At 39.5% G+C, this 22,714-nt stretch overlaps 1 long non-coding RNA gene across 5 annotated transcripts in view; it reads right to left on the bottom strand.

Moving 5' to 3' along the window:
- The window catches only part of LOC121898368, an 87,286-nt gene extending 65,304 nt beyond the window's left edge, over nt 1-21,982 (bottom strand). For all 5 annotated transcript variants that reach the window (XR_006096443.1, XR_006096444.1, XR_006096445.1 and 2 more), the window contains exon 1: nt 21,403-21,982. This is a non-coding gene — a long non-coding RNA (uncharacterized LOC121898368). The remainder of the gene's footprint in view (nt 1-21,402) is intronic.
- Between the last annotated feature and the right edge of the window lie 732 nt (nt 21,983-22,714).

Raw genomic sequence — 22,714 nt, 5'->3', positions numbered from 1 at the left:
TTGTCATTGTAGTTTATATTTTAAAATTAAAAGCGTAATAAAAACAAAAATAGGATTTTTGAGCCTCTTTTCCACTTTTATTCGAATACAAATACAAATACAAATACTGGGCTTTCTGCACATCCCTAGTAGTTTATATCAAATGCTACTGATCTGTGATTTTAGACTTGGATCTTCTGAATCTGCATTTGATTTTCTGTATGTTTATTTCAAATGATCACATGCATCCATACAGCCATGCAAGACCTTTCAAAGAAATACATAATCATGCAGCATCAGTATCATACACTACTCTTAGAAGACAAAGCTTGCACTCTGCAGTATTTTTCTTCTTTCTCTACCCTGTCTGTGCCTTTCAGCTTTGAGCCCTTCGGTTCCTTCTGAAGAAATTAATCTTAAAAAAAAAAAAACCACCTCATATATACATAGTTTCATTTTTTAAAAAGGCTAACTAATTTCCTAAAACAGCTGGGCACTGTGGATTTTAGCAAACGTTACTCAAACAGGAGAAAATAACGCATTTGTTGGGGACTATTTTCAGTGGCGGATTAATCCACATTTGGTGCTTTAATGAGTATTTCTAGCAGCAGGACGGTGTGTGTGGGATTGAGTCAATATAATCTACAGTGTGTGTGTTCATGCTTATAAAGGAACATGTCAGCCAGTGCAACAGTGTCACTCATGGATGTGTTTTTAATAGTTTTTGGACAACAATAAAACTCTATGACACAAAGGAATAAGATATATCAGATTTATTGTTGGTTCAAGTCTGTACATGGAATTTATTGACTATTGAATATTGCCAGCCTCATCCTTTAAAGCAGCAGCTTCAGTCCTACATTAGTGTTTACACAGGATGCATTCAGGCACAGTATTAAGTGCCTGTCACCTGTTTTTTGGCAGCATTGAGAGCCCAACACACAACCATATGTGCATAAAACAGAGGATAATAGTCTTGAAGTGTTTCAAATAAAACAAACAAACAAACAAAACAACGCATCAGGTTGCTGTGATGTAGTAAGTTCAAATACTAAAGCCAGTGTATGTCTGTGTGTTCATGTGTGAGTGTGTGTGCCTATTTTCTCTGCCATTACTAGCTGAATCTATCACCATCATCAACACCAGGGTCAACCAGAGGATGGCGATCTCTTATTTACACGCACACACAAACACACACACACACACAGTTCTACTCACGCTTTCCCTGCATTGTAAATTTTGTAGTAGTGTGAGTCTTTGTGTGTGTGTGTACAGGGAAATTTGAATGAACAAGACTCACACTAATCTGCCCTCTGACTCATGTACCATAAAAGACAAGTTGTGAAATTTATCCAATCACGCACATGCACACAGACACACACACACACACACACTGCAGGACAAGGGTGCCCGTTCCATTACGATAATTTTGAGCTATTGTTGAGCAACAAACACACACACACACACACACACACACACACACACACACACACACACACACACACACACACACACACACACACACACACAGGCCATCTAAGCACCCTAATCCACAATCTGTGTTTGAAATGCAGGGCCAGGGTCAAGGATTACAATAAACTCTGATGATCAAATAATGCAGGAATTCTTATTCCAGTGGAGCGCCTGATCGTCTCTACTCCAGAATACTCAACGAGTAGGAGGGTGGGTGGGTGGGAGGGAGGGAGAGGGGAAGAAGGAGGAGGACAATGAGGAAGAAAAAGAGACATACAGAGGAAACCGAAGAGGAGGATAAATAAATAAAAAAGAAGAAGGAGGAGGTGCAGAGGAGAGGAGCGGAACATACAGGACAAGAGGGAGCAAGAGAAGGATAGTGGTAAAAAGAAGATGAAAGAATGAGAAGAAAGAAGCAGTTGGACAATGGGTAAAATGAGAAGAGGACAAAGTAAAGAGGTGGGAAAGGATAAATAAAAACTATATATCTTGAATAAAATGTGAATTCAGAAAAGTGAGCACATATTGGCAAATTGATCTGTTTGGTTGATATATTGACATGCAATGATATGTGGCTTCACTGAGGGCTTCTAAATGACAATCGTCCTCTTTGACCTAATCCCAGTGGAACCAGTATAGACTGGATACGCTCACTGGGCAAACAGCGGAGATATTAAAACATATTGTTGTTCTTACCTGATTTTCCTTGTACTAGAACATCATGCTTTTGTAACTTAAAGGAGATATATAATGCTTTGTGTGATTTTCTGTTATTATGTTGGATATCTATGTTAAACATGGTCAAAGTTCCAAAACTGGACGTTAACGTATGTAGAAATGCCTGCAAGTCAAAGGTCAGGGCTTCAACCTGCTCTGAACGCATCATTTGCAATGTTTTTTTTCTACCTTGCCGATGAGCTGACGTATGCTCTGCGTGCGCGCCCGTTAACGGCTGTCCGCTCCATTAGCCTTGGATGCTAAGGTTGTTTAAAACAGCGCCCCCTGTCTATTGCATTTATATTTACATGTCACCACGCTCTTTTGGGGGCAACAATGAAAATGAAATCTTCAGTTATCACGTCGATCATTCTTTGAAGGCGGGACACCATGCTGTTACTCCAAACAGAAGTTAGAAGTCCACCGAAATATGTTTCTGAACAAATTTGAGATGAGAAACAAGCAATCGAGCTGCAGAATCTTCACTCATATTAGATCAAATTTAAAAGTTTGTTCCGACTTTCAAAAGGCAGGGCGCTACTGTCAAGCTGCACAGAGCAGATCAAGCTGGGCAGGAAGTCAGACATAGGAACGGCACAGAGCATGAAACTGGTTAAAATGTACATATTGGGGCAGATTATCCTTTAAAAAAGCTACAGCATGGATATAGTGGACAAATATTCAATATGTCTAAAGGTGATTATTTCTGCAAAGTAGATTTGCTCCAAAAACGTCAATCTTTTCAGACTGATCCAGTAAAATTATGAAATGAAAGATGCTAAAGTAGGAAAGTAACAGGAGTAGGAAGGTGAAAAGTGGAGCACTGGCTTGAGCAGTGGGATCAAAGCTGGGGTGGAGAGGAGGAGGAAGAAGAGGAAAAGAGGAGGAGAGGAGGAGAAGGTGGAGGGATAAGGACACATCCGGAGATGACAAGAAGAGGAGCAGAGGAGGAAGAAGGAGGAGGCATGAAGTATCTCTAGCCCAGACATGAGGAGGACAGAGGGAGGGAGGTGGAGGACTCCTCCTGCTGATACATCATCTCTCTTACTCTCTCTATCCCTCCTCCTCCTCCTCCTTCCATCTCTCCATCTCTCTGCTAACGTGGATCTTAGCTGAGCCCGGGGCTGGCTGCACGACACGGACAGGCTATCTGCCATCTGTGTGATCTCTGATCAGATAGCAAGACTGTGTGAGTGTGTGTGTCTGTCCACATGTGCGTGACTGCGGTGGCCCTCTGGAACTGTGTATCTATTTATACTGTATGTCTGTGTGTGTGTGTATGTGTGTGTGTGTGTGTGTGTGTCTACATGAATGTGCAGTGTTTGTATTTTTGTACACCATTTGTTCAGATTGTGAACGTACTCCATAAAAACACAGAAGCGTGTGTATGTAATTGCATGAGCCTGTGTGTGTGTGTGTGTGTGTGTGTGGGTGTGTGTGTGTGTGTGTGGGTGTGTGTGTGTGTTTGTGCCCCTAGCTCCCTCCACTGGGCATTAACATTCATGGAGCCAGCGGGGCATGTCAGAGCCCATAATGACCCCAGAGAGAGGCCCTGGGCTGGGGGAGGGCTGAGGAGGCGCCTAGGGGTTTGGGTGTTGATGGAGGCCTGGAGGCGAGAGGCGAGGAACTGCTGTACTGAGCTGTCTGACGAGGTGTGTATGTGTGTGTTTCTGTGTGTGTGTGTGTGTGTTTTCAAGAAGAGAATATTGCCAAAAGATTTTTGTTAACTAATTAATCCATTTAATCAACAAAATTAGAATCCTTTTACATATTTTTGCCCTGGAAATGAATTCATCCATGCAAATGACTTCTTCTTTAGAGTGTTAATCAAGCACCAAAGAAGACGGAAGCTGCAAAGGCAGGTCTGACACAATCTGTTGTGGAGACATCAGACTGATAGTCAGGGCTAATACTGATCATTTAAAGGGAACATACTATGCTCTTTGTGGTTTTCTGTTATTTGCATACTCATATGATGTTGGATATCTATGCAAAACTTGCTCTGAATGCTTCATTTGCGATGTTCCTCTACCTTGCCAACGAACTGAAGTTGGCTCGAGCATGTATGGATATATTAGAGAAGATGACATTTTGAGTAAAGAATGAGAAAAGTAGTGAATCCTACTACTATAGTTTGTTTCATGGTTTGTTTGATGTAGCCTCCGAAGCCAGTGGATGGTGAGCGGCAGCTTCAGAGAGCTGGCCAATCAGAACAGAACGGGCTCATGAGGAAGCGGGACCTTAAAGAGACAAGAGCTAAAACAGCCTGTTTCATACAGAGGCTGATCTGAGGGGCTGCATGAAGGGCCAGTATAAGATAAATACGTTTTAAAGCCTCTGGAAATTTGGCTTGAAATAGTAAAAATGTTGGGGACAGCAGTTTGAAGAATCAAATTAATTTTAACTCAAGGAGTATTGGACTTTGAGTTTGGATTATTTTGTGGAATTTGCACCTTTTCACATCCGTTTACATCTTTGCGTCAACTCTACTTGCACTTGTGCTGGCTCTAAAATTAACTTTGCGTCCAATTAAAACTAACCTTAAGAACTTCATTAGTTTGGCTTTCAGGTGAGACTTGTAGTATTCAATATCATAGGAAAAATATCTACACACACACTTTTTTCCCTGTGAGACACTGTTTAACTTAGCTACATGCACCTGACACTACTTTTTGAAAAGCTGGGATTTCAGTGTTCCGTGATGATTTGAAATTTATTTTAGAGCTTTTTCTCATCATAGCAAATATAAAGTTGATATAACATGGTGTGGAAACGTCTAAATGTAAAGATAGATAAGATAAACATGTAACATACAGAAAGTTTCATGAAGGCCATGGGGGGGGGGGGGGGGGGTTGTGCAGAATTACATTAAAATTATGACTAAGGACATAAAGCATTTCTACTGATTTTAAAGGTTCCTTATGTCTCTTATCAATAATCTTTATCATGCTAAAGCTAAAGCTGAGGCACTCCAGCCTCCTTCTTCATTTAAATAAGAAAGCTATATTTGAAATGTGACTTTCCAGGAAATGAAGCCAAGAACATAAAATAAATAATTTCAAATGGCAAATCAAACAAAATGACATATTTGATAAACGTAGCTGGGGGCTAGCATGAAGTGAGGAAACCTTACATGTCCCTATTTCATGTGTAAATGAAAGCCTGGCTGTGATGGCTTCTATATATGCATGTTTTTTTTGCTTTATATTCATGTAGGCCACAGGGTGTGTGTACATACACGTGTGTATCTTGCGCACACGGCTACGAGCTTTGTTCTCTGACAAAACATTTATTCTGCACACACACACGTGTGATCGTGGAGCTTGGTGGTCATCCCCCCAACCCCCCCAACCTAGAAAGGTCAGTGCCTTCTTTGATGTTGGCCCCATAGATCACCATTATTACTGTAGTCTATTGATTCCTATGGAGATGAGGCCTGCAGCCGTGGTTCTGGGTGACTGAGGCTGAGGTCAGGGTCTGCCTCCCCTGGCTTTGCTTCAGAATATAAAAATCCAACTAACTGCTACCTATTGCTCAGCATGCTGAGTTTGGTCTGAAGGACACACGGGAACATACAGAAGAGGCATGAATGCACATGCACATTGTATAGATTTCACATGTGCTGTAGATACAGGGGCTCAGGCAATGTGGGATTTTGTGTGTTGATGTATTAGAATTGAAGCTGCTCAAAGCCATTTTTTGTGACAAGACTGTCATCCTTGACGCTTAACCTCCAGAATGGCAATAATGCTATTCTTTGGGTAAAGCATCTAAGACAGCATTTATAACGTAAGGCACTAAATTCTCCATGAAAACAAAGAATAAAAATAAGAATAATCCAGCGTTTGAAATGGTAGATGCGAGGTTTCTCCGAGACATGACAGTCTCGCTGAAGCGGTCTGAAATCATTGCAATGGCGCAGCATTTATGCATTCAACCTCTGAATCCAAATGATACAAGGCAGCAGCAAGCCTCCTCTATGTTCACGCATACGACCCTGACCCACAACCTAGAGTGCTTTGCTACTGTTGTTAAGCATTTTGTCACGATGACCCCGAGGTCAACTCACTTCCTCTTCCTGCCTGTCGCTGCGGCGACAGTCGGCGAGGGCTCGGCGTGAGTGCTGCTGCATGCTGCTGTGCCCACATCAATCATGCTCACTCTAAGATGGCAACCTTTCCCACCTTTACTAATGCTCCTTCCTCATTTGTAGCCAGAGCCAAGCTGCTCTGAATAACCCTCAACCTCCCCTCAACAACATAACCTTGTACAGGTGAGTGTTGCAGAGATATTCAGGGTGGTGGGTACTTTTCTTGAAAGTGCCTTTTTTGTCCTTTTTTTAAGCAGATTGAAAGAGGAGAACAGGAGGAGGTTGAGCACACAGTAAGGGATCAAGTTGTATTGTAGGGGAATAGCATAATGTATATAATTATTTGGGTAGAGTATGGTCAGGTTAGATGTTAACAACATAAACATAGACATCAGAATTGTTGTTGTTTTCCTAAAACTTTCTATTTCAATAGATGCTTTGTATCACTAAATGGACAGTCTGATCAACTGCACAATCATTAGCAACGGTGCTCTTTTGGAATTGTGACTGAGTGGAAGGTAGTCCACCACAACCAGGAATAAAACCTCGGGTCTCGCCGGTGGCACCACCTTCAGCCTCCGCTTTAAGTTGGCAAAGCAACCCTGTATCCGAGAAATTATGTTTTTATATTGTATATGGCTAGAATGTTTTGAAGTGATGTCACATAACGCAGCCCGAACTTTGTTTTTTTGCAAACATAATGAGGAAAATGTTAACATATTTGGCAAGTCACAAAAACGTTGATACTAAACATATGAGTTAAATGTTCAATGACAACATATTTCTTTTAATTTGTTTCATGCCCAAATATACGATACTGAAATAAAACATTTGTTAGTGGTGGCTACAGCATTATTGCTACACTGGTATCCTCGTTTGGGAGTCATTAGTGAATGAGACCGTCCCAAAACGAGGAAAGTTACTTAGGCAAGTTATTGAAAATTGTAATGAATTACTGATTACATATTACTCATTGTAAATGTAATTATATTACTTTACTTATTTACTCAGCAGCAAAAGTAACACATTATATTACTTGTTACTTTACGTTTGTTATTCAGCCGTCAGCTCCTTGAAGTCCATGTAAAGGAAAATCAGAGATTTCTTTTGAAACACATTATACATGTTAGAAAAAAATAATATAATTTATATAATTGCTGAAAACATGTGAAAAGACTGAACTATGTAGCACTGAATTGTGGATTTAGACCGTTAAACTGTTTTTCACCATTTCTGTGTTCAGGATTTGTTGGGCGGGCCTAAAACGGCTGCATCATGATGTAGAGGGGTGACTAGCATGACGTGCGGATGTAGCACCCCGCTAGCTCAATGGCTCTATCGGGCACGCTGCTGTTAAGCCATGTTTTCATAAAAATCATGAAGTTGCAGTCCAAAATCCTTTTATGAGTGGTGATCTGCAGTCACAATTCATCCATGTTGTTCACCACAGACTGTACATTGGCGAGGAAAATACTGGGTAGAGATGGCTGATGAGAAGTTAGCCTTAGCTTAGCCGTTAGCCCTCCTCTCCTCCCATGTTTGTTTATACTCTCTCCCGGCTGATGGAGCTGGGCTGATAGACGGCGGTGTCATAGTATTAACTGTTACTGGTGAATGGGGCCATTTTCAGTCAACGGTTTCGCTCAAGGAGTTATTTTCAAACCCAGCTGAAGCATCGGTTGACGGGTAGAGTCGGTGTTAAAGCTCTGGTCCTCCAAGAGGTGCCATGCCTGTGTAGCGGCCCTCTTTACTTCTCTGTCCAGTCTCACTCTCGCTGTCTTGGGCTGCATTGCGGACCCTCCTCTGGTGCCTCCTGCGGCTGCTACATCCAGCCCCTCGCCCATGCTTTTCAAAGAAGCGAGAAACATTGCCACCAAACTTCATTGATAATTTAACACAATGATTGGTGATGGATTGCTGTAAACTACTCATTTAAGTTACATTTTTTACTTAAGTAAGTCCACATTTACCTATAAAGTACATGCCGAATTAAACAGTGACTCCTAACGTTACTTTATTTTTGAAATATCATCCATGTTGCTTGTCTTACATCTACAAACAAGGTCTATTTTAAATTACCTTCATTGGACACACCCCCAGCGTTTCAGAGCTCAGAATACTGCTTGTTTCTCCATGATTTTGAAACCTAATTTTATATACTTGGTGATTTTTTTTTAATCAGTCACATTTGGCTGGGTGGTTAATAAATCATTTTTCTGTGGTGTGAAAAACTCATACACAACACAGAACACATATTTATTATTGTTTTACACAGACTTTAAAGTTGCCTTTAAACAGCTCAAACCTTCACACCGACACACTCCATCTTTTGCATTTAACACATAGAAATAGAAAATGAGACGTTTGTGGTTTAACAAGCAGGCAGGATACAGTTTGGAAGGACCATCCAACAGCTAGCATTAGCGTAGCCTCAGTGACTGCACATAGCACTCCAGAAGTTTCAACCTCAGCTGCAAGATACACACTCCCTCCAACTCTGAACTAAACTGGCGTCAGGTGACTCCTGAATGTAGGTGTACCCAGTGGTGGAAAGTAAGCAAGCGGGTAGCTCTGGGTCTGAAAAGTGACACCAATGCGGAAGTGTCCTAAACCTGTATTCTTTCTAATGGCAAGCAGGGGGGAACTCCAAAAAGAAATCTGTTTGTATATAAGTCTATGAGAAAATGACCCTACGTCTCACTTGTTTTATTACCTCAGCAGACACTTTCCTATTGAGTTTATGGTCCCATTTGCTAGTTTCAAGTCTTGTTAAAACAGCATGATGTTCATTTTGTAAATTATGGTCCCAAGTAGAGTAAAACTGACAATTAAGCAGGGTATGCTTTAGGGCGGTGCTAACTTGTGATTGACAAGTTGCTACCATGATGCGTGAGGTGCTGTAGTTGGACCCTGGGGAGCTCCTCCCCAGCTCCAAGCTATCGTCCAAATATGGTCACTTCTCATCACTTCTCGCTCCAAAAAACCAAGATGGCAATGGTCAAAATGCCGAACTCGAGGCTTCAAAACGGGAGTCCACAAACCAATGGGTGACGTCATGTTGGCTATGTCCATTATTTTTATACAGTCTATGAAAGTAAGTAAATACGTTTACTGAAGTACTGTACTTAAGTACAATTTTGAGGTACTGGTACTTCACATGAGTATTTCCATTTGATACTACTTTATACTTCCACTCCACCACATTTCAGAGGGAAATATTGTACTTTCTACTCCACTACAAGCTATAACAAGCTTTTAAAATACAACACATTGTTAAAGATGAAACCAGTGGTTTCCAACCTTTTTGGCTTTTGACGTCTTACAAAAAGCAGTGTGTAGTCGAGTCACATTTCAGATGTCTATGAGTTGTTAACAGCTCCACCAAATACTGATTTTTCCCTCTAAACTTCTCACATGGTTTCATTTCAATAAATGTTTAAATGATCCAATATTTCAAAAATCAAAAATTAGAGAAAAAGTCCAAAAACTGAAAACAGATTTGTGTATCAGAACTTTGTTTTTTCTTCTTTCCTCTCCCATTAATCATCTCATGACCCCTCAGATTTAACTGGTGACCCTTTGGAGGAGCCCAACCCCTAGGTTGGGAACCACTGGACTAAACTAGCTAACTGTATATAAAGTAGTGTAAACTAGCTCCACCTCCAGCAGCTACAACAGTAACATGCTGCTCTAACACTGATGCTTCACTATTAATAATCTAATGATGTCGTATATAATAATATATCAGTCAGAGGGACCAAAACTACGACTTTTACTGCAATACTTAAAGTTAATTTTGCTGCTAATACTTAGGCTATGTCATTTTAAAGTAAGATTTTAAGTAAGTAGGATTTCATGCAGAACTGAATACTTCTAACACTGGGTGTACCTGTGGCTAACGTTAGCAAGCCTGCTAAGCTACAACACACTTTTGGAATTACCACAAGTCTCAGTTCTCCTCCAGTGTGTCAGCTGAATGCAGAGACCATATTGGTATCAACCCTCCATTAATCCCAGTAAGATAGTAAGTAGTATAATTAGAGAGCAATACAATTACTGAATTTCGAATTGTAATCTCTTACACTACTCGTTACTGAAAAAAGTAATTATATTACTGTAACATGTCACAAAGTACTGCGTTACTGCCCAACACTGGCTCTTGCGAATGTGCATGGCTATTTACCATTGCCGTCTGAGTTGATTATGGTTGAGCTTCTTTTTTTTTTGCTGCAGAAGCTCATTGTGTGACCACAGAAACAACAAAAAAGAAAACCCAGCAACATCAGCTTCAAATTTTGAATATCTGGTCTGGACCGATAACCAATGTTTGTAATATCAGTTAACTAAACATGCTATTTTCATCATGTAACATTGCCATTCCCTCTATTTTAAGCTACAGCCCCATCTGTTTGGTTGCATGATGATATTTAAGTATATGGACAACCTGTAGCGTACGGTACAGGAAGTGGTAACCCCTAGCTGTTTGAAAGCACCTCAAGGAGAGCACAGGATGGAATATACTGTATGCTTGGAGGCTATGTTAGCAAAACTAGTCTCTTTCCAGGTCTGTTATATTGGCAAAGGACAGTACTGGCCTCTTATACTATGCCAACTCAGGATTTACAGTCTGGCTGATTTCCTTTCTTCCACATATCCCCATACTCCACAGCTTTCACAGTATACATCTTGTCCTTTAAATGGTTGGCTGCAGCAGCAGAGCTAGCTTTAGCTTTTCTACTAACACTAGTTCCCACCATTGTAGGTAGCAATTAAATGTTTATGAAAAATGGCACTCAGCAGGCTTAATTTATGATGTGGAAACGTGTGAGTGCATTCACATACTATACATGTGGAGTATACAATGCTGTCATTTAAGCTGCTCTCATAATGTCCTCCTATTAAAACTAATGAGAATCCTTTAGAAGTTGTAAAACCCTGGCAGCTAGCCCATAATAATGTTTTTAAGTAATATGATTACATAAAATTTTACTGCCTTGCCAGCCTCAATGCTGCTAAACTCGTACCTTTCTCACACTCAGAGTAGTGCCATTAAAAGAAGAAAAGAAAGAGAGAAGAGGACTGTTGAAGCCAAAGACCTGCCTATTACATTAATGTAATATTTTCTTTCAGGTCTTCAGATGCAACAGCACAAGGAAATACACCACATCAGTGTTAAGACTGAAGCAGCATTCAGGATGACATTCCCATTGATAATGAACATCGCCACACAGCAAACAGAAACACACTCGATCGATAGTGCACATTGTATCTGGCTACTCTATTTCAGCGCACTTGTTTATTGGCTTTGACGTGATGGAGTGACAAAGACAGTGTATGCTGCATATTGAGCAGAGCTAAAAGAATACAGTGCTTGAGGGACAAAGGTATACTTGAGGGTATGGATGTGGATTTGTGCAGCAGCTTGTTTTGCATGAGTCCAGTGGGCTGGAGATGAGGTTCGTATGTTGATATGTCTGTGCTGTTCATAAGTGGGTGCAACGGTTGTTTCGTACACATAAGAGTGAGCTTTAAATAGTCAAGGGTACACTTCTAGTGTTGGAGAAAGACAATTCTAGTTGAATGTTGAACTGAGGAGAAGGGTGATAGCAACATTTCTGCCTCCAGAACGGCTTGTTATAGATTCTTAAAGTGCGCTGAACTCTACTGAAAGGATGAACTGCATTCCTCATATTGGTGTTGATGATCATGCTGGAGAGTGCTGTCTAACACGCTGTACCAAGGAATAAGGTATAAGAAGGAGTATTTTATCCTAACAGGTGTATGCATATGTACATATGTGTTGGCTCCATGTATGTATGCATGCCCTCTCGTAAGCCTGCTCTCCTCTGCTGTGTTTACACATGCAAATTAACAGATTGCATGCGCATGTTTCTCAAACATATGCATCCTTCTATATACTCTGCATGCTCTCACATTGAAGGGTGCCAAATGTGAGTGTGCATCAGCAGTGTGTGTGAGTCTATCCACACACACACACACACACACACACACACTCACACACCAGTGTATGGATATCAAGCTGAGCCCCTGATTTCCTTCCACTCTGACACATGATTTCCCTGGGAAGCCTGCGATGCCACCCGAGAACAAAAGGGGACCTGAACGCAGCCGAGCGCCTATCTCCAGCACACGCCACTGTTAATCAAAGACAATTAAAAAGGGCCCTGCCAGCAAAGGCAGCCATGATGATTTATGAATAAATTACAGGGCTCATTTGTATGCCATAGATCATATTTGTTGGGCATGCTCCCCCCGTGGAGCCGGATCGGAGTTTCTCCGAATTAGAGATAACAGCTACAGTATCTCTATTGGAACGAAGGGTGATGGGGGGGATTTAAGAGTTCAACCTGTCCATGTTATCTATGTGAAATAGACTGCTCAAAAGATATTCAGTACAAACTTCTAAAATAGTTCATGGGATTCAGCAGCTATTATGAAAGGTGGTTCTTTATATATTTAAGGCATTTCTGCTCCATCAGAAGGTTACAGTTAGAGAATTTTAAAGTTTTCAAAAAAATGGCTTCAAAGAATGAATTCATACTATACACTCACACAGTGATACTGATTTCCAGCATCCACAGTCTTACTGATACACTAATAAGATGTTTTTAATTCAGGGGTCAGCCCTCACTGGACGTTAATAAATTAAAACTTTTCCCCCTCCACTAAGAAATATGTCTTTCTTCTTGTTCCTACAGTTGAATGTTTAAGCTTCACTGTGCAGAGTAATGTTTGTACATTGTTTGACACTGGAAGGCTGTTTTCACATTCCTATTTGTTACACATTCCAAATTCAATGATTTATTCTTATTTATGTTATTGTGTATAACAAAAAGCTTATGAAGATGAAATGTAATTGTGCAACACAAAAGCTGCATGTGTTGACAGGAGTACACATGTGTCTGATATGTGTGCACGCTGTTAACAACATGATCAACAAGTTATGTCGATGGTGATCAGTGTCACAGTGACTCCACTAGTGTGAGCACACTCATGTTTGCTTAAAAAACTTTTCCTGAGAGTAACTTAACACCAGGCTGAAGTCTGTTGTGTTCAAATAAGAAAAGTGGCTATTACGCTCTGGGTTGCACAGACAGATGTTGGTGTTTTTAATACAATAGTACCTGTCAATTTCCATCAAGGGATAGCACAATTAAGTGAAGAACTGGAGAGCACTACTGACTTATTTTGCCATTTTCATTTAGTTAAGATGCATTTTGATCTTCATACTTAGCTTTTCAAACCAGGCATCTGCAAGGAAAAGTGAGAGTAGAGTTTAAAGAAAGATTTTTAAAACAGTTTAACAAACTGTGAAGGAGCGAAGAGGTTGCTGTTACATCTAATAATCACATGAAATAATTATTATACTTCAGAAGAACACCAACTTGTCAGAAAGTTAATGATTGTCTGTCACATTACATTAGAAGTACGGCATGATTCTCATTTGAATTAAGCAAATGGATAATTGTAAAGGTTACTAAGTTTTAGGATGACGTTAAAGCACAGACACTGACTGGATATGGTAACAGTCCTGGAAAGAGATTGGCATGTAGAATTTCCAGCCACCAAAATGAAATGACCAAACATGATATGAAATCATACTGAATGCAATTAAATAAAACTAATCACTCGGTGGAAGTCTTCATTAACCTCTCCCATCCCAACTCCTGTGAAGTTTATGGATTAGCGTTTCTCAAATTAAGAATGTAACAAACTTCTAATACTTCTGCTATATAGGACTAAGATGTCACAAATTCTATATATTTGATAATTGGCATTCTCAGTGCCCAGTGACTTCAATTTCAGTGAACACTGGAGCAGGAGGAACTCTGCAGCTTTTAACAACTGAAATCTAATGACAAAGCTGTTGTTAAAGAGGACAACAGGAAACCCGGATCTCCAACGGAATTCGCAAAGAAAATTTCTCTGGTTCTGCTGCATCGATTTTGATCTTCTGTGTTACAGGAGTGCAATGCTAAATCAATGGAATGCTCTTTTAACTCCATCTTGAAATCCTGAATTGCACACTGTGTATGCTGTGTTAGTAGATGAGATGCAACTTCTACTAAATGCTAAAATGCTAGTGGAACTTGTTTGCATCAAAATCTTTTTCCTTATAATGGTCTGTATCAATCAAAATGACAGCACTGTACATACATGGAGTAGATTTTTAGATATTTTGATCAACAATTAATATTTTGCATCAAACTCTTAATTGTATGTTCTGCAAGGCCGATCCATTGCTATGGAGGTACTTTTATGTCTTCATTATGCAATCAAACAGAATAGGTTTGCAATCAAAAATTGATTTGAGAACAAAACTATGGACACTGCAATCAAAAAATGTTTTATTTAAAGTAAAATAAATTTGTGATTAAAATGTGAATCAAAAGTTTTATTTGCAAATCCAAAAGTTTTGCTTGTTGTTGAGCTGAATCTTGTGGGCAGGACCTATACTGAAAGATGTAAGACACGTCTCTATTGGCCAGTCACAGTCAGAGTGACAGTTTGACAACATCCACAGTTAGTAAAGGAGAGAGGGAGTTTAGAAGTCCGGAGCGGAGAAGACAAGAATTTAATGTGCAGGTATATTTACTCATAACTTCCATCTTAGTAATAGCAAGAATGTTATGTTTGAACTGGCACATGTAGATTGCTTCTGTTTAATGATCTGTGATGTTGTAATGGGTTAAAAAAAGTATTATTTTGTCATCAACCCATCAGATTCTGTGATCTGCGGTGTAGGAAGAAGTTCTCAGATCTTTAAGTACAATGGCAGTAACTCAACTCCAGAGTGTGTATTTTCAGAGCAGTGGGCTTTTGTTTTTGGGTTAACAGGCTGTTGGACTATGGGCTTTCAGTCCAATGGTACATTTTTCAAACTACTGGGGTTTTGGAATAATGTACCTTGAGACCAATGGGCAGTCCCCATGACGAGTGAGTGACTAGCTAATTGAGCTAAGCTAGCTCATTACAACATCACAGATCATTAGACAAAAGCAACCTACATGGACCAGTTCAAGCAAAACATTCTTGCTATTACTAAGACAGAAGTTATGTGTAAACATACCTGCGCATTGATTTTCTGTCTTCTCCATGGACTACAAAACTCCCTCTCTTGTACTAACTGTGGATGTTGCCAAACTGTCACTCCAATCGAAACTGGCCAATAGAGACGTGTCTTACATCTTTCAGCGTAGGTCCCACCCACGAGATTCAGCTCAACAGGAACCACAACTTTTGGATTTGCAAACAAAACTTTTTAATCGCAAATTTATTTTACTTGCAATAAAACACTTTTTGATTGCAGTGTCGATAGTTTTGCACTGAAATTTTTTTTTTTTTTTTTTAAGGACACAATAAAGACACAAAAGTACCTGCGTCTTCTTCTCTGTGGTCTATGCAGGTTCTTTACATACATTCATGGCAGTGCATTTGCTTACCCTATGTTAGCCTTAAATGCATGTCAGCTGAGAAAATGTTTATTTGGAGTATGGCTCGGAAAAAAACAAACAAAACAAAAAACCTATTGTACAATGAAACCAGATATTCATGTGACATAGCGTAAAAATGCAAATGGTGTATTTGACTACAATGAAGTAACATCAAAACAGTACAGTACCACATACTCTATGTCTGAATGTAAACACCTTACACTGTAGCTCCTGCCTTTTTGCTTCAATCCATTGAGTCCAAAAGCTCTCATTAACCTCTCATATAAAGCCACTGTTTTTGATACTTATGTTATTGTGCTGCTCAGTGTGCAAGCAGGAAACTGTTTAACATTAACCATATTTAATAAGCTACTTCATCAGGACTGTATTTCTGTGTATAGCCCTTGGTGGTTAAAACTTGTTGCATGCAGGTAGTAAGCCCTGACGCATGTTTTTTTTTCATTTGTTTGGATCATCGTTTGACTGAGGAGTGTTTTTGACGGCTAGTAGAGCACTGTTAGTGTCATTTTTGGTAGCTTTGATTGGTATACAGGATTATGCAATCAAGTGTCTTTAAATTTGACAGAAAGTAGAGCTTAACAACTAAATTCTTTTACTGTTAGAAAAACGTTCATCAAACATATCATAATTGGTGACAATGAGTTGAATATCAATATCAGTTCAACTGTAATCTGAATATTTTACCAGACTAAACATTTTCAATAAAAGTGTGCATCTAGCTGGGTTCTATACCCAAAAGAAAAACAAAAAGACAAGAAACATTCTTTACGGCCAGTACACTGGCATACAGTTTAGAAAGACTCCAATTTGAAAGGCAGTAATTGCAGTCAGTGTGTGTGTGAGTGTTTGTGTCTGGGATGAAAGTTGACCCAGGGCTGCTGCTGGAAAGGACTACAGCAGTTGCAGCCACACTATTACAAATGGTGATCTGATAAGCAGAGATGGAGGATGTGGCAGAGGGATAGGTTTGAAGAGTGGGTCAGTGCTAGTGTGTGGAGAGGAGCTGATGAACATCATTAATCTGTTAGCTGGCATGAATCATCACTCATAGATTGCCTTGGTCAATAGGTGCCACACTAACCAACAAGCCGCTGGAATCCAAAGAGCACGGGGAGAATGGAAGAGAAAACTCAAGATCTACTGTGGTGAATCAGACTGAACACTTTGCACCGTGCTGACTCTGAACTGCAGGATTACTGTTGAGATCACAGTCAAACCAAATGCTTTTACTTTGTCCTGTACATCACAGTAAACAATACCGATACCATTGACAATACATTTCCCAAAATACAGGAAGAGCATCTTTAGAAGTCAAAATGTGTTCAAAATGATTCTTATAGAAAAATTCTGTTAAACTACAATTTGGATCTTATTTTTGTAGATTTGTCCATGATTTCTATCAGTTTTAATAAAATTAAAGCAAGTGAGTGAATAACATTAGTAGCCCGTTGATATTAGAGATCGTCTGAAATTTTAGCAGCGGCCCTCATAATGAAACAGTGACATAATTGATTGGCTGTGAGGGCTGTGATGAGTGGGTGGGTGTGATGTGATGTTCAGACAGAAATCAGTACTCCATGATAAAATGCTGGTCTCTATGGTTTTAGAAGCATTCTTTGGACATGTATACAGCGCGTTCGGGATATGCGTCTCAACTGGGGTTTTTAGCGCAGTTTGGTTATTATCCTGACATGCAGCCATGGACTGAAGCTGACGACTTGGTGTGATGCACCAAAAACACTCCGTAGTGTAGGAAATATCATGGGACAACCTAGGTATTGGATGTGCCTGTAAGTAAGTATACATACAATATCAGTCATATCAATATCACTTATAAATATCAGGCAGCAGCTTACTAATGTTTTATTTCACTGATGGCGGAGATCTTGTGATTCCCATTCCCACTGGAGCAGAGGGAAACCCTGAAAACTCTCTGCATGTAAACAGGAATATTAGTGGAATATTCATGTAAACAGCTGAGTAGGAATATTGTCTTTTTTGGTATAAGGGCAAAAAACTGAATATTTTGTGCATGTAAACGTAGTCGATGCAATGTTATTGGACAAGGTGCTGCGCTGGCCAATAAAATACATGCAAGTGTACATTCTTGGTAGATTACTATGTAATTTGAATATGGTATTTCTACTGTATACCTGGTGATTATCCCAATCAAAGATACAAATTGTCATCATCATAACGTTCCAGTGTAGTAAAATCCTGTTTCATAAATCCACTGTACAAATCTTCAAACTCATGTATCTATGATTCAAACTGGACTTACATATCATATACTGATACAACACACCTTCACCAATACAGCTCCTTGCATTAAAAAAAATACAATTTTGTTTTTGGTGTGAATACCGACTTAAGTTTTACAGCTCACCCCTAGATTCTGCAACGTTCATTTCACTCATTAACCCACACTAACACTACCCCCACACTAACCCCAATACAATAGAATAAAACAATATACTGATGATTAAGCTTTTTATCATTCAACCTTAGAATGACTTTGAGTTGTTGACCATGGAATTCAACACAAGAGTGTTTATTCCCTTGACTTCACAAATCTTTTCTTTTTAATTTCATGGCATACATAGTATGAGATTATGCTATTTATGATATTATATGATATACGGTTCTGTTGGAGCTGTTGAACTAAGAACTACTATAGAAAAAATTAGTATAAATCAACTTCACCTGTTTGTAAAGATGTAAGGATGCTACCTGAAAGGAAGCAGGTCCAAATAGCTAAACCAAATAACCAAAATATAACATGGGCATTTAAATTTTCTATATATATATTTTCTTCTTTTAAACAGAGGCAGAAAGTTCCAAAAAGATGTCCACCAGATTACCAAGTAAAATGCAAAACCTGAACTGCACTCTCACTGGCACAGAATAGTTTGCCAGAAAGAATAGGATGAAGAGCAGTTAACGTCGAGACAGAAGGCAGTAGCCAGTTGTTTCATGGCTAACTTGTCTGTGCAGCTGCACTGGATGGCCGAGCAAGCTCAAGAAGACGAAGCTTTATGGTCAAATTTGAGTGCCTCATTGTCTATACATGTATTTTATTGGTGTGACTAAATGCTCCAGATGCTCCTCTCACAGACAGTGATGCAGTAAAAACCAAATTAATAGCCATTATCATTCACAAACATTTGGGAGCCTGCAAGCAGATGGAGAAGGCTGCTGCTGAACATTTCAAAGACAAAACTCTTTCTTGATGAACTCGATTGTACAACATCGGCAACGGATGAGCAACAGATAGGCAAGGTCATTTATTATGAGTGACTCTACATCTAGATTAAGATAGAACCTTGGGTTTAACACTCAAACCACGCAGTACACCTGACTAGAGACTGATATATTCAGGAGAAAATTTGGTTAAAAGGCTCTAATTTGAAAAGGTTCCACTCTCAATGTGTCTGCAAGCCCTCCAGGTGTAGCTGCTGTATTTGCTTGCAGAAATCATAAGATGTATCAGTTGTTCAGTGAATTACAATGCGTCCGATGGAAAATATCATGGAGTTATTCTAATAAATGTTGACATTTAGTACAACCAAGGCTCAACCCACACCCAATATATTTATCAGAAAACAAGCTCACCTGGCCCATTTGAGCAAAAAGGCAATTTTCTTTCCATTTGCAAATTGTTATGTCCAGGTTTTGATATGCCAGAGGAGTACATATCCAGGCTTCAAGCTCTGGGAACATACATTTACACACGGCCAATACAATTAGGAAAAGATGGGTAACCATTTTAGGGCCTTTAACCGTGACTAAAGGTAGGCAAACACCTCTCTAGTTTTCCTCCCCGGCTCCCCCTGTGCAAGACGAGCTGCATTTAAAGAATCAATTAAGGTGGAGATGGAGAACACTGCGACTGACCTTTCAGAGAGGGAAATTAAAAGAGCACCTCTAGCTCGTGGGAAAAAACGAGCGGTGGATAAGAGGGTTCTTTCTGGCTGCTTTTGCCTTTTAAATACACTTACAGTCAGTCTTTTGTGGGAATTTGTTTTGTGGGAAATGAATGAGCGGGCCATATGGGTAACATTTACAGAGCTGGTCGTGCAAAGGCAGGTCATGGTTCAGTCGCTCTACTGTACTGGATGGAAAATTAGCTGAAGCCTACAGTATTAATAAGGGTCACTGTGAAGTGTGCGTCACTGGGCACTGCTAGACTAATGTCTTTGGGGCGACCCATCATTAAGTACAGTTTGGTTGACAGTTATCTTAGAGGGGGGGGAAAGGACGTGCATTCCCCCTGGGAGAAGAAACATGCAGTAAGATAATTCCCAATAACATCACATCATCTAGATGAATATTATATCTCTGTGTGTGACTTTTTTGTAATTGAATTGCTTATCTTTCTACCATCATCCTTCAAATTTATCATTTATCTTTTCTCATCTTCCTAGAACAAGATGAACATTCTCCTTCAAAGTGAGGCTATGTGTCTGGGGTAACATCTCCTTAGGGCTAGGAACTTCAACCCTTTTCCCACCCACACTCACTGTTTAAGGGTGTAACGCAAAACTTTTTGTATCCATTTATTTCACTAAATATGTGGGTGGGGCCTACACTGGAAGTTGAAAATTTACTGCCATATTTTTGGTGTTCATTGGTGCAATTTATACGCGTAAGTATTCGGTTTTAAAAAATATATAAAATAACATATTTTAACTACGCATATAAATTAATCAAATAATAAAACAAATTGTGTATGAACAGAGCCGGCGCCAGACAATTATCAGCAGGAGGGGACAGGATGGTCACGTGGGCACTCCTTTTTACATGATCATAGATCAGACGTGGCTATCTAACTTATACATAAAAGAAGAAATAACACAATAAAGTGGAAACCGCCTATAGTGATCACGTCTGTCCAGGTCAAATTGATCACTATAAGCTGATGATTATTATAACCGATTTTTTTTCTTGATTTCTCATGCAGTTTACCATCTAACTGATATTTGTATATTTATTAGATGAATATAAAGTAATGAAACGGGCAGCTTCACTATTTACTGAATTTTACTGACAGTTTCAAAATACAGAACAGCTGTTTAAATGCTGGTTGTTGTTTCACTGCTGCATCTCATTGGCTCATTTTTGGCAGTTTGCTTTGAGTAGACTGTGTTTTTCATTGAGAGAAAATTACTTTCTTTTTCCCGCCATGATTTCAACGTAAACGCAACACCAGCCTCAGGTTACCAGCTGGAAGCAGACGGGTTACTGTGAGGCAATAATGGTGCTGCAGCCGCTAGGGACATATCAAATGTGTATCATGGGAGTAAAGTAAAAAAAAAAAAAAAAAAGAATTACTGTAGTTTTATAATTTTTTTCATATGTTTTCATGTATGAAAAGATCCAAAATGAAAACTGTAAGCGGACTGTTTGATTACTATATGCGAATTATTTAAACAGCATTTGTATATGAATGATTCTGTCCTGAGCTTTTTATAAGCAGTTGATCACTGTAGCTGTGATTATGTAAGCAGTTTCCACACTGTAATAACAAATCAAACACTGCATAATCCTTGTTACGACAGTAGCTACAAACACAGATTGAACAATGAATATGTTACAGTTCAAAACTTCCTCACAGAAACCGCAATCCTAACATGCCACGGCGGGCCAGGATAAATAACACTGGCTTACCTGCTGCTATTCATACACAAGGTGAAGTCTTCTGGGCTTTGAGTTGGAAAGGCTGATTATGTCTTTGTAATCTGAAGTGTCAGTTAGTTCTCTTTCAAAAGACAAAAACGTTGAGTTGTTGAAGTGTCCAGTCAACATGGATGATGTGAGGTGCATCTGGATCTGTTGTTACACCGCATTTGGTGCAAACAAACGGTCTCACAACCATCCTGCTGCGACTTCACTTGAGGCACGGCCTGGTCCAAACATACTTCATCCTCTGGACGTGTTTTTTTTTTAAGCGGCTCAAACATAGCTGCTTAACCATAGCTTCCGACTTTCATCTAAGTTAGCTGCTAGCAACACAAAACCGCATTGTGACAGTGCGTACGCGATGTAGCCTAACTTCAGTCACGTACCGTAAGAGAAGAAGTTTTCATGAATCTGATAGGGTGGGCAAGCTGTCAGTCTGTCAGTCACAGTGACAAAAAGAAGGAAGTCTAAACTTAGTCACATTAAAAGCTGCATGAGAGCTGGATACCGGACTAAAACTGGCGCCCATTCAGTCCTGTAGGAATTGCTCGCCTGGCACGTACGCCAAAAAAAGTTTCTAGCTTCCGGGTTTGCTTCCGTGTTGTGCGGCCCACTGAATATGCGCAGTAGTGTTTCCCTGCTGGCCCCGCCCGCGAGCCTCCGCTGGGCCCATACACTTTACATTGTGATGACGTCACGGATTTTTAAATCGCTTTCCTCGCTCGAGGAAAGTTTTACAAACATAAAACCTCCATGGATCAAAAGTTCATAATAGAAAGAGTATATAGTATATAGAAGATATATATATATATATATATATATATATATATATATATATATATATATATATATATATATATATATATATATATGTATGTATGTGTATATATATATGTTCATATATACATATATACATATATATTAAAAGTCATGTTGAATTAGCTGCTAGTAGTTCCTATTCACACTGGAACAATAAATGCACAGACAACCATCACTAGAGCATGTAGGTTTATTCTTGATGGAGATTGGAAAATTGTGTCAGTTGGGTGACAGACCAACATTTGCTGACATCTGTTCAGAAGGTATTATCTGTTCAATCCGAATAATGTATTCACATTCGGTTACGTTCTATAACCCACTATAATATACCATATACCACTACATTGTAGTAGTAAGTGTTTATTAATGTACTGTGTTTGTCAGTAACTTTAGGTCCTCCCATTAAGCATCTGTAACTTCTATTAACAGATGATAAATGAAAATGTCACTAAATAAGTCTGCATCATGTGCGCTGTAATGA

This window comes from Thunnus maccoyii, chromosome 6 (genome assembly GCF_910596095.1).
Source record: "Thunnus maccoyii chromosome 6, fThuMac1.1, whole genome shotgun sequence".
NCBI lineage: Eukaryota > Metazoa > Chordata > Actinopteri > Scombriformes > Scombridae > Thunnus > Thunnus maccoyii.
This window is presented reverse-complemented; position numbering and strand designations above follow the sequence as displayed.